Here is a 10,290-nt window from a genome sequence, read left to right as displayed (position 1 = left end):
ACACTAAGGCCACCTGCGCAGCAAACTTATACGCAACAGGTGTGCGAATAATGCAAATGACGGAATTTTGACAATCTAAGTGATTGCATACAAAGACGCGGCATTGGATGGACATCAGTCACTACAGGACTGCTGAGTGACTCTATGGCCGCCGTAACTGATATGACGGAGCCATTTTTCTACTTATGGGATCGCAGTTGCAGCCTGAGACACACCCAGAAAACGGTCAGGACACGCCTGCGTTTTCGTTGCCATCCACAATTAGGACTTCATTCAGAGTCGGTCGTTGCGGCCGCACGGTCGTACTGGAAAAGGGGCCGGATATGCAAATGATGCACTCGCATGTTGCGTACCTAAGGTCGGATCGTTAGCTGGCCGACCAAGGGGAGGAAGCGGTCTGAACGCAAAAAATACGCCCCCTTCTCGTACGCATTACACGTCATCTCCGGCCATATAAGGATTAATCGCGAGCATCGGTAACCATCGGAAATGGTCGTAGAGCTTAAGGTTGACCATACCCTTTCTTAAGCTCTACGATCATGTCAGTGTAAAACCTCCCATGACACGTGTGCCATGACACTACTTTGTTAATTATGCACTCCCATAAAACGCCGTTCGCATAATTAGGCACGCCTGCGTTCGGATCTCCACTCCCCCGTTTTCAAGCACCTTCCCCTGTTACCACCCACAAACGCCTCATCCTGTCAATCAAACTACCGACCTGGCTGTGTTCAAGGAGAGAGAAATTTCTGATCGTAGCGGCTAGTTTGCGCACGCGCATTGCGAACTTTACGCATGCGCAGTTTAGCGAACATTGGTGGTGTACGACCGTGCGGCCGCAACGACCGACTCTGAATGAGGTCCTTAGTCTCTGTCTGTCACTTTGCAAATAAATCCTCAAAGCGAGCGACATCGGTAATCAAAATTGATGCATGCGCAGTGCGACTCAGCTCCGTAAATATCGGCATTGCGTCCCATCTTTGACTCAGGTCCTTAGGGGGAGATTTAATAAAGCTTGAAGAGAGATAAAATTGGAGGTAAATAGCACCAACCAATCAGCTCCTGTCATTTTTCAAACACAGCCTGTAAAGTGACAGTTGGGAGCTGATTGGTTGGTGCTATTTACCTCCAATTTTATCTCTCTTCAAGCTTTATTAAATCTCCTCCTTAGTGCGCAGATTTAGCGCAGAGCTAAACGCCTGGTCGGGATTCCCGGATGCTTTTTTTGATAAGAATTCTAAAATTATTTCCTAAAACTATCTTATAACAAGATATTCGCAGATTATTTACCAGGATTTCTGATGTATTCAGCAATTACACCGAAACGCTAAAGAGAAAAGAAAAGTGTTTTTTTTGTTATGAAAAAGCATTTTTAGTGAATTAATCAGTAGATTTATTATTTTTAGAATCACAGACTTTACTAAGAGCACCGCACACGGGATCCGTATATTAATGTTCTCCCGAGCACTTTTTTAGGAAGGAAATGAAAATGTAAACAAGCTAGTCACATCATTATGCATTATGCTAATTCAGCCACGCCCACTGTCACCAGGTACGTTTCTGAACTGACTTTTGTTATTGCAAACGTGCGTCAAAAACAAGAAGTGAAATTCACAAAGCTTTTACTGTACGTGTGTACTAACATTGTGGGCCTCATTCAGAGGCGGTCGGAGGATGCAAGTGGTCGCTCAGAAACTGGGCGGCCGCTTGCATCCTGACCGCCCGCCTCTGTTGCGGTCGTTAGGCTGTGGGTTAACACCCACAGCTCTAACGACTGCTCGGGTGATGGTCGCGATGGTCAGAGACCATCGCGACCATCGGGGCTTACGACGAGACCCTATGGTAGGGTCTCACTTGTCGTAAGCCCCGGAGAGCTTCTGGCTCTGTCTGAGCCGGAAGCTCTCCACTGACATCACCAGTGATGTCAGTGGGGCCTCCCCCAAACGGCAGGCATTCCCATAGGAACGCCTCCGTTTGGGCTGCCACCCCGGCCCGCCTTCCAAACGGGGCGAGCTGTCAAACAACATCAACAGCTCGCCCCCTTTGGAAAGAGACCCGCTGCGACCAGCGCTGTCAGTCGTAGCGGGTCTCACGCATGCGCACGAAGGAGCCGGCTCCCTCGTGCGCATGCGCACTAGACAAACATCGAGGCGGCCGTGCGGTCGTAGACCGTACGGCCGCCTCTGAATACAGCCCTGTGTGTACATCATACTTACCGACTTTGGAATTTTCCTCTCCGGGATCTGCGTCATTACGCCCCACCATCTCGCTGTAACTGCCGGGCAACCTGCATATTTCCCTAGGGGTGGGTTCAAATTACACAATTCTCATAGAATCGCATTCTTAGGCCCCGCCCCCTACTCACGGACCCGCTGATCCTCGAGAAAGTTCTTCCAATTCTGCCCATTTCACTAGGAAGTGGGCAGGGTGCGGGAGAAGTGCCTACACTTCCAAGGGTGCGGGGGGTTACCTGAAAAATCAGGAGCCTCCTGCAGGTCCCTGGAGGGTCGGCAGGTATGATGTACATGTGGTCCGTGCGTACTGACAACGGGGTTTATCTCTTGCTGTTAACGGTCAGCACACAAGATGGAGCTGGTAGAGTGACATATGTAAGCCGTCACACTGCCGCTACCTACAGTAGATAAGGACACTGGGTCTGATTCAGAGATCGATATCGACGCAACATTGATGCAACATCGATCGCACCATCGACATTTGTGGTAACCTAGGGTTACTCCTCCTACTCTCCTCTAATCCTACTAAACATGGTCTCTGACGCAGGGGATTGGGAACGCAGCAGCGCTCCCAGACACGCCCATGAAACAGCCTCTTTTTGCGATCAGGTCACCTCCCAGCCTCAACCTTAAATGGCGCACCCAAGTGTTAGCAATGCCGTATACAATGGTGAACGCCAGGCTCAGACTGGACCACAGGAGTACAGGGGAAATTCCCGGTGGGCCTCACTGCCTGAGGTTCCAGACTGAGTAAGGAGTTATACATGGTTACTCTATTAGAGGCTCAGTGACCTGGTGGAGCAGGATAATGGATGAACATGGGAGCTTTTTTTGCTTCTATAGAAACTACTCCAAGATGCACCCTCCTGCCATCAAAGTGGGCGGTCTGTTCCCCCCCCCCCCGTCCCCTCCTCTTGTTGGCTATAGAGTTTAGTATAATGAACTCAGGGCCTGATTCTACAGAGAACGTAGTTTGACATCAGCATGCAGGTTCCAGATTATCGGGAATCTGTACGTGTGCAGAACGAGAGTGCACACAGGACCGCCCCTGTTTTCTGAGAGGGACGATTCCAGGGTCTCTTATTTCATGGACGTACAGTAGACTTCCTGTCCTCACAAGCCGGCCTTCCTGCCTGCGTAAGTCGAGGCTTACTCAGCTGGCCGGTGCCGCACATTACGACCGTGAACCCAGGCTGCGACCTTGGTTGCAGCCCTGGGATCGCAGATGCTGATAGGAGGCGTCTCTTCACTTCAGACAACTCCTGCAGTACTTGGAATTATAGCAGGATGGAATCTCACAGCCTCTTGTGTGCGGCTCTGCAAATCCGCCCACAGCTGCATCAGGACCACAGTCCCTACAGTGATTGGAATGGTATAGCAGCTCTGCATTCTAACCTACAATGAACAAGTCACCCCAGTGGTAAGAGCTTAGATGACAGCACATATTTCGCCTTTAATGCTGTTCTCATTGAGGGCCTCATTTTTTAACGAGTATTATCACTCACATCGATAGATAAAACTCATTGCCTATAATAATGGTGCTCCAGCCAATCAGCTCCCAACTGTCATCTGTGTGAAAAATGACAGTTGGGAGCTGATTGGCTGGAGCATGATTTATCATATGCAACAAGTTTTATCACTCGTTGTGAATGAAAAAACTCGTTGATAAAAGAGAGCCCTTAGTTTTAGACACTGATCAGTAAGTAGCGGGGTCCCTTATCATATGTACAGTGCATGCGGTTTATACAGACAGGAGCACCATTAGGTGCTTAATTATTATACAAATGTTACATTGTACTGCATTCCCAGGACTATGATGTAATCACTACAGTGCATTGCTGTCATCAGTCTGGTACATTATCATGTATCATGTACTATCGGTATTTACTGATACTGGGACTTTCTCCTCCAGGACATCCAGCTGCCTCCTGATGTCTGTAGTCAGAGCACTGACTCCCTTGGTTTCATCCCCTGCTCTTGCGACAGCTTTCTTGCCACAGTTTTGTAAGACGCTCTATAAAATAATAGCTTCCGTAGTGCAAAGAAACTTTAAAACAAAATTTTTTATATAGAGACAAATTAAAACTGCTCACATAAAATAAATGAATATGAGCATATTACAGCCTGGAACTGATGTAGTATGTAGCACATAGGCTAGAGTGGATGCTGGTACTTGCTGTGTATAGCACACGGGCTGTAATGGATGCTGGCATTGCTGTATACAGCGCACAGGCTGGAGTGGATGCTGGCACTTGCTGTATGTAGCACACTGCCTGGAGTGGATGCCAGCACTTGCAATATGTAGGACACAGCCTGGAGTGGATGGTGGCACTTGCTGTATGTAGCACACTGCCTGGAGTGGATGCCAGCACTTGCAATATGTAGGACACTGCCTGGAGTCGATGCCAGCACTTGCAATATGTAGGACACTGCCTGGAGTGGATGCTGGCACTTGCTGTATGTAGCACACTGCCTGGAGTGGATGCCAGCACTTGCAATATGTAGGACACAGCCTGGAGTGGATGGTGGCACTTGCTGTATGTAGCACACTGCCTGGAGTGGATGCCAGCACTTGCAATATGTAGGACACTGCCTGGAGTCGATGCCAGCACTTGCAATATGTAGGACACTGCCTGGAGTGGATGCTGGCACTTGCTGTATGTAGCACACTGCCTGGAGTTGATACCAGCACTTGCTGTGTGTAGGGCACTGCCTGGAGTGGATGCAGGCACTTGCTGTATGTAGCACACTGCCTGGAGTTGATACCAGCACTTGCTGTGTGTAGGGCACTGCCTGGAGTGGATGCAGGCACTTGCTGTATGTAGCACACTGCCTGGAGTGGATGCCAACACTTGCTATATGTAGGACACTGCCTGGAGTCGATGCCAGCACTTGCAATATGTAGGACACTGCCTGGAGTGGATGCTGGCACTTGCTGTATGTAGCACACAGCCTGGAGTTGATACCAGCACTTGCTGTGTGTAGGGCACTGCCTGGAGTGGATGCAGGCACTTGCTGTATGTAGCACACTGCCTGGAGTGGATGCTGGCACTTGCTGTATGTAGCACACTGCCTGGAGTGGATGCCGGCACTTGCTGTGTGTAAAGCACTGCCTGGAGTGGATCGCGGCACTTGCTGTGTGTAGGGCACTGCCTGGAGTGGAAGCTGGCACTTGCAATATGTAGGGCACAGTCTGGAGTGGATGCTGGCACTTGCTGTGCATAGCACACAGTCTGGAGTGGATGCTGGCACTTGCTGTGTGTAGGGCACTGCCTGGAGTGGATGATGGCACTTGCTGTGTGTAGGGCACTGCCTGGAGTGGATCGCGGCACTTGCTGTGTGTAGGGCACTGCCTGGAGTGGATGCCTGCACTTGCTATATGTAGGACACTGCCTGGAGTGGAAGCTGGCACTTGCAATATGTAGGGCACAGTCTGGAGTGGATGCTGGCACTTGCTGTGTGTAGGGTACTGCCTGAAGAGGATGCTGGCACTTGCTGTGTGTAGGGCACTGCCTGGAGTGGATGATGGCACTTGCTGTGTGTAGGGCACTGCCTGGAGTGGATGCTGGCACTTGCTGTGTGCAGCACACAGTTTGGAGTGGATGCTGGCACTTGCTCTGTATAGCACACAGTTTGGAGTGGATGCTGGCACCTGCTGTGTGTAGGGCACAGTTTGGAGTGGATGCTGGCACTTGCTGTGTGTAGCACACAGTATGGAGTGGATGCTGGCACTTGCTGTATGTAGCACACTGCCTGGAGTGGATGCCGGCACTTGCTGTGTGTAGGGCACTGCCTGGAGTGGATGCTGACACTTGCTGTGTGTAGCACACAGTTTGGAGTGGATGCTGGCACTTGCTGTGTGTAGCACACAGGCTGGAGTGGATGCTGGCACTTGCTGTGTGTAGCACACAGGCTGGAGTGGATGCTGGCACTTGCTGTGTGTAGGGCAAAGTTTAGAGTGGATGCTGGCACTTGCTGTGTGTAGCACACAGTTTGGAGTGGATGCTGGCACTTGCTGTGTGTAGGACACTGCCTGGAGTGGATGCCAACACTTGCTATATGTAGGACACTGCCTAGAGTCGATGCCAGCACTTGCAATATGTAGGACACTGCCTGGAGTGGATGCTGGCACTTGCTGTATGTAGCACACAGCCTGGAGTTGATACCAGCACTTGCTGTGTGTAGGGCACTGCCTGGAGTGGATGCAGGCACTTGCTGTATGTAGCACACTGCCTGGAGTGGATGCTGGCACTTGCTGTATGTAGCACACTGCCTGGAGTGGATGCCGGCACTTGCTGTGTGTAAAGCACTGCCTGGAGTGGATCGCGGCACTTGCTGTGTGTAGGGCACTGCCTGGAGTGGAAGCTGGCACTTGCAATATGTAGGGCACAGTCTGGAGTGGATGCTGGCACTTGCTGTGCATAGCACACAGTCTGGAGTGGATGCTGGCACTTGCTGTGTGTAGGGCACTGCCTGGAGTGGATGATGGCACTTGCTGTGTGTAGGGCACTGCCTGGAGTGGATCGCGGCACTTGCTGTGTGTAGGGCACTGCCTGGAGTGGATGCCTGCACTTGCTATATGTAGGACACTGCCTGGAGTGGAAGCTGGCACTTGCAATATGTAGGGCACAGTCTGGAGTGGATGCTGGCACTTGCTGTGTGTAGGGTACTGCCTGAAGAGGATGCTGGCACTTGCTGTGTGTAGGGCACTGCCTGGAGTGGATGATGGCACTTGCTGTGTGTAGGGCACTGCCTGGAGTGGATGCTGGCACTTGCTGTGTGCAGCACACAGTTTGGAGTGGATGCTGGCACTTGCTCTGTATAGCACACAGTTTGGAGTGGATGCTGGCACCTGCTGTGTGTAGGGCACAGTTTGGAGTGGATGCTGGCACTTGCTGTGTGTAGCACACAGTATGGAGTGGATGCTGGCACTTGCTGTATGTAGCACACTGCCTGGAGTGGATGCCGGCACTTGCTGTGTGTAGGGCACTGCCTGGAGTGGATGCTGACACTTGCTGTGTGTAGCACACAGTTTGGAGTGGATGCTGGCACTTGCTGTGTGTAGCACACAGGCTGGAGTGGATGCTGGCACTTGCTGTGTGTAGCACACAGGCTGGAGTGGATGCTGGCACTTGCTGTGTGTAGGGCAAAGTTTAGAGTGGATGCTGGCACTTGCTGTGTGTAGCACACAGTTTGGAGTGGATGCTGGCACTTGCTGTGTGTAGGACACTGCCTGGAGTGGATGCTGGCACTTGCTGTGTGTAGCACACAGTTTGGAGTGGATGCTGGCACTTGCTGTGTGTAGCACACAGGCTGGAGTGGATGCTGGCACTTGCTGTGTGTAGCACACAGTTTGGAGTAGATGCTGGAACTTGCTGTGTGTAGGACACTGCATGGAGTGGATGCTGGCACTTGCTATGCGTAGCACACAGTTTGGAGTGGATGCTGGCACTTGCTGTGTGTAGCACACAGTTTGGAGTAGATGCTGGAACTTGCTGTGTGTAGGACACTGCCTGGAGTGAATGCTGGCACTTGCTGTGTGTAGCACACAGTTTGGAGTGGATGCTGGCACTTGCTGTGTGTAGCACACAGGCTGGAGTGGATGCTGGCACTTGCTGTGTGTAGGGCAAAGTTTAGAGTGGATGCTGGCACTTGCTGTGTGTAGCACACCGTTTGGAGTGGATGCTGGCACTTGCTGTGTGTAGGACACTGCCTGGAGTGGATGCTGGCACTTGCTGTGTGTAGGACACTGCCTGGAGTGGATGCTGGCACTTGCTGTGTGTAGAACACTGCCTGGAGTGGATGCTGGCACTTGCTATGTGTAGAACACAGGCTGGAGTGGATGCTGGCACTTGCTGTGTGTAGGGCAAAGTTTAGAGTGGATGCTGGCACTTGCTGTGTGTAGCACACAGTTTGGAGTGGATGGTGGCACTTGCTGTGTGTAGGACACTGCCTGGAGTGGATGCTGGCACTTGCTGTGTGTAGCACACAGTTTGGAGTGGATGCTGGCACTTGCTGTGTGTAGCACACAGGCTGGAGTGGATGCTGGCACTTGCTGTGTGTAGCACACAGTTTGGAGTAGATGCTGGAACTTGCTGTGTGTAGGACACTGCCTGGAGTGGATGCTGGCACTTGCTATGTGTAGCACACAGTTTGGAGTGGATGCTGGCACTTGCTGTGTGTAGCACACAGTTTGGAGTAGATGCTGGAACTTGCTGTGTGTAGGACACTGCCTGGAGTGAATGCTGGCACTTGCTGTGTGTAGCACACAGTTTGGAGTGGATGCTGGCACTTGCTGTGTGTAGCACACAGGCTGGAGTGGATGCTGGCACTTGCTGTGTGTAGGGCAAAGTTTAGAGTGGATGCTGGCACTTGCTGTGTGTAGCACACCGTTTGGAGTGGATGCTGGCACTTGCTGTGTGTAGGACACTGCCTGGAGTGGATGCTGGCACTTGCTGTGTGTAGGACACTGCCTGGAGTGGATGCTGGCACTTGCTGTGTGTAGAACACTGCCTGGAGTGGATGCTGGCACTTGCTATGTGTAGAACACAGGCTGGAGTGGATGCTGGCACTTGCTGTATGTAGCACACAGTTTGGAGTGGATGCTGGCACTTGCTGTGTGTAGCACACAGGCTGGAGCGTATGCTGGCACTTGCTGTGTGTAGGACACTGCCTGGAGTGGATGCTGGCACTTGCTATGCATAGCACACAGCCTGAAGTGGATGCTGGCACTTGCTGTGTGTAGCACACAGTTTGGAGTAGATGCTGGAACTTGCTGTGTGTAGGACACTGCCTGGAGTGGATGCTGGCACTTGCTATGCATAGCACACAGCCTGGAGTGGATGCTGGCACTTGCTGTGTGTAGGACACTGCCTGGAGTGGATGCTGGCACTTGCTGTGTGTAGGGCACTGCCTGGAGTGGATGCTGGCACTTGCTATGTGTAGAACACAGGCTGGAGTGGATGCTGGAACTTGCTGTGTGTAGGACACTGCCTGGAGTGGATGCTGGCACTTGCTGTGTGTAGGGCACTGCCTGGAGTGATGACAGAGTGACCACCAGGAACAGACTGGAACAGATTCAGGCACATTAAGCCAGGAAGCAGGTCACAGTGGAGAAGTTGCTCTAACGATAAGTCCATTGCCAGAGCAGATTTAAATTAGAGATGTGCACAGACCCATGTGTTTTGGTAAAACCACCCTAAAGTGTTTTGGTTTGGATTTCTTTAAAAATTGATAAAAGCATTTAAAATCATGTAACTTGTACCTGTGTCAATGTTGTCCACCTCACAGCACCTGTAATCAAGAGGGAGGGACTTAAATGGGGATCGGTATGAATGACCGCTGGACCTATGTCCGACTGTTCAAATCCCGACAGTGGAAGACCGGCAGCCATGAAAATCCCGTAGGTAAGCATTTTAACTATTGCTAACCTTCTCCCCCTAACCCTCCTTTAGGGGTGCCTAACCCTAACCCCCCCTTCCCCTCACCCGAAACCTAAGACTCCCAGGGGCTGCCTAACCCTAACCTCCCCCGGGGGTGCCTAATGCTAACCCCCCCTTCCCCTACCTTAACCCTAACCCTCCCGGGGGGGATGCCTACCCCTTAGTCCCCCCGGGAGCCCTGAAACCTAACCCTCCCCCCCCGCGCGGCTGTCCGCACCCGGCTTACCTTTGTTCGGTATGCCGGGCGTCGGGCTCTTGGCATAGGTGTAATGACAGGCGTCAAGATTTTGACGCCTGTTATTAGTACCCTGCCGGGATTTGACAGTCGGGAAGCTTACCCTTAAATGCAATCCAAAGTGTGCGAAACCCATTTTTAAATCTGAGTTCTGAACTTGGCGAGAAGTCCCGAGTCGTGACGTTGTTCTACTGGGAACCCCAAAGTAATCGGAGCCAGGACTTGGTTTGCCTCAGAACCACAAAGTTTGGGTGTGGTAAGGAAAACCAAACCGCTCATCTCTAGTTTAAATAGGGAACCACATCTCTGATAGGCTGTGTGGGTCAGGTGACCAGGTAGTGGCACCTGTTTGGAAGTTAGTCAGGTGATAGCAGCCAAG

The sequence above is a fragment of the Taudactylus pleione genome, unplaced genomic scaffold (genome assembly GCF_031769625.1).
Source record: "Taudactylus pleione unplaced genomic scaffold, aTauple2 ptg002751l, whole genome shotgun sequence".
Lineage (NCBI taxonomy): Eukaryota > Metazoa > Chordata > Amphibia > Anura > Myobatrachidae > Taudactylus > Taudactylus pleione.
Note: the sequence above shows the minus strand (reverse complement) of the source record.